Raw genomic sequence first — 2,672 nt, 5'->3', positions numbered from 1 at the left:
CCCCCCCGCTCTTAGGCGTCCAGCTTCGCGTACTGCAGCACCAAGTGTCTGCCGTAGAGATGCGTCGCCTTGAGTGTCTCCATCGCCCGCTTCGCCTCCTCCGCAGAGAGGAACTCCACAAAGGCAAAACCGCGGTGATTGTTCTCGCGGTGGCTAGAGAACTGGTGGCTTTTGCGCGGCAGACGCACGCTGCGTATCTCGCTGAATGCCGAGAAGAGGTCACGTATGTCGCGCTCCGTCGCCTCAAACGGCACATTCTTCACCACTAGCTTAAGCGGGTCGCAACCAGGCGGCACATGACCGCCTTGGCGCCCTGCTGCTTCCCCACGGCGGGCAATGACAGCGGTGGCCTTGGCCACGTCCTCATCATCATCTGCAGCGGCAACGCCACCACCACCACCACCACCACCAGCAGCGCCAGACAATGACAAGGCCGAGGACTGTGCCTTCGCCAGCAATGCAGCGGCTGTCTGCTTGCTCAGCACACACCCAAGCGTGCGACCAGCAAAACTCTTCCCATTTAGCCGCTGCTGCACGTATGAAAATGTGCCCTGCTCCCGCAGCGTGAGGAAAGCGCGGCCCTTGTCCTGCTCAAACGCGAGCCGCTCCACGTGCTTCTCGGGCGTCTTCGCAAGTCGTGGGCAGGCGTCAAGCAGGAATGTGTAGAACTCATCCTCCGTTGCGGTAAAGGGGATGTTTGTGATGAACAGCGTCAGCACCGGCGCAAAGGCCGCCTTGTGTGGCAGATCGCCCTCCGCATCGTTATTGTCGCTGTCGTTTTTATTATTACTGTTCTCGTTTTTGTTCCCAGTCTTGTTGTTGTTATCGTCGTTATCGTCGGTGTCCAGAATGGCACCGATGGGTGCCCACTCCAAGAAAAGTGGCGCGTTCTTAAACAACTTGTACGACAGCCGCTGGAACGCCACACGCGCGTCCTGCTGATGCGTATAGCGGAACAGCGCAAAGGCACCAGCTGACGGGAACGCGGTCGTCTCCAGCGCGCCGTAGCGCAGGAACATTTTACTCAGCTGCGCCGCGTCATCTGGCGTGGCAACCTGAATGTTCTTCACGAGGATCGTCGTGTTGCTGCGCGCCTTCAGTAGGTTCTGCTGCGCGCTCTCGAGCAGGCTGAAGTCAATACCCTCATCGCTCAGCACCTGCTGGATCTCCGTCGTCAGGTACGCCTCCGCAATGGCGGCCCGCACCGCAGCACCACGCGCGTCCACCGAGACCACCGCGCCTGCCGCCACGCCCAGCCGCTTCGCCACCGCCTCGACCGCGGTGTGGCTGTTCATGTACATCGTATTCCACACCACGGCGCCGTTCTCCTTGCGCCGCTCCTGTTCCTTCTGCCGCTTGAACTCGCTGCCGCCCGCCTGTGTGCCACCAGCAACAGCACCAGTGCCACCGCCTTCTTCCACTTTCTTGGTGTACGGGTCGTCGGCGGCGGCGCTGACACGCAGCAGGCGACCCATAAAGACGGCACCGCGGCACAACGACAGTGCACGCACTGCGTCGGCCACGTGCACAAACTTCACAAATGCTGCCCCTTTGCTCTGCCGGGTGTCGCGCGTGAGGGGAATATGGACTGCCTCGACCGGCCCCACCAGCGATGAGGCGAACTGTTTCACGTCGTCCTCGGTGGCGATAAACGGGATGTTGCCGATTCGCACGCGACGACTCTCGCGCACAATGGCCTCCTGATCATCCGGTACTGAAGATGCCGCAGTGCCATTCTTCTCTTGCTGCTGCTGATGACAATCATGAGGATCCTCGACATTTTCATTTTCTTCATTACTGTTGCCTGCATCCTGCTCTCCCTTGTCACCCTCATCCCCAGGCTCAAGAAAGCTGATGTTTTTCTTCTTACTGCTGCTGGTTCCCGTCGTGGCCGTCGTTTTCGCCAGTGATGCCAAGAAGTCCAAGTCATCCACTTCGCCAAGCGCCTGCTGCCGCTCCAACGCCTGTCGTTCTGCCTCCTCCGCGGTGTTCGCGTAGGCCTCGTCGCCTTCTGCTGCTGCTGCTTCCACCGCCACCTCTGTGTCGACCTGCGCGGACTCCGGCACCAGCACTTCCGAGGCCCACGTTGGCCCAGACGTGGCCTTTGTGCGCTCTGCGATGAATTCCTCCTTCCGCTCCTTCTTCCGTAGGGACTGCGCTTCCTTTTCCTCCGCTTCCTCGTCAGCCGGTGTGTCCTGCCCCACCTCGCGGTCACGCTTCGTCGGCGCCACGACACCCTTCCCACCGGTGACTGCGCTGCTGCTGTTACCTTCCCCACTCTTTGCAGGAGCTGCGGGTGCCCCTTGCTGCTGCTGGTGCGACTGCGACTTTTCGAGCTTCTTCTTCATGTTCGTTGTGATGCCGACCTCACCGAGGCCCTTTGCAATCTCAACACGCAGCTTTGCACTGCCAAAATACGTACCGTTGAAATGCCGAACGACAAAATGCCCACTGGCGGCGTTGCGAAACCCCACAAACGCCATGCGAATGACACCACCACCACTACCACCTGGCGTACTTGATCGCTTGATTGCGCAGTCGGTGATCTCCAAGTGCGGCGCCGATGGCGGCAGCGACTTGACAATGTGACGCCGCAACTGCTCCTCCGTGCAGTCGCGCGGCAAATTCAGAATGCGCACACGAGACATCCAGAGTCCTCCCTATGCCTCCCC

Source organism: Trypanosoma grayi, assembly GCF_000691245.1.
Source record: "Trypanosoma grayi strain ANR4 Tgr_940_V1, whole genome shotgun sequence".
In the NCBI taxonomy this organism is placed as follows: Eukaryota; Euglenozoa; class Kinetoplastea; order Trypanosomatida; family Trypanosomatidae; genus Trypanosoma; species Trypanosoma grayi.
The sequence above is the reverse complement of the archived record's forward strand: the minus strand, read 5'-3'. Positions refer to the sequence as shown.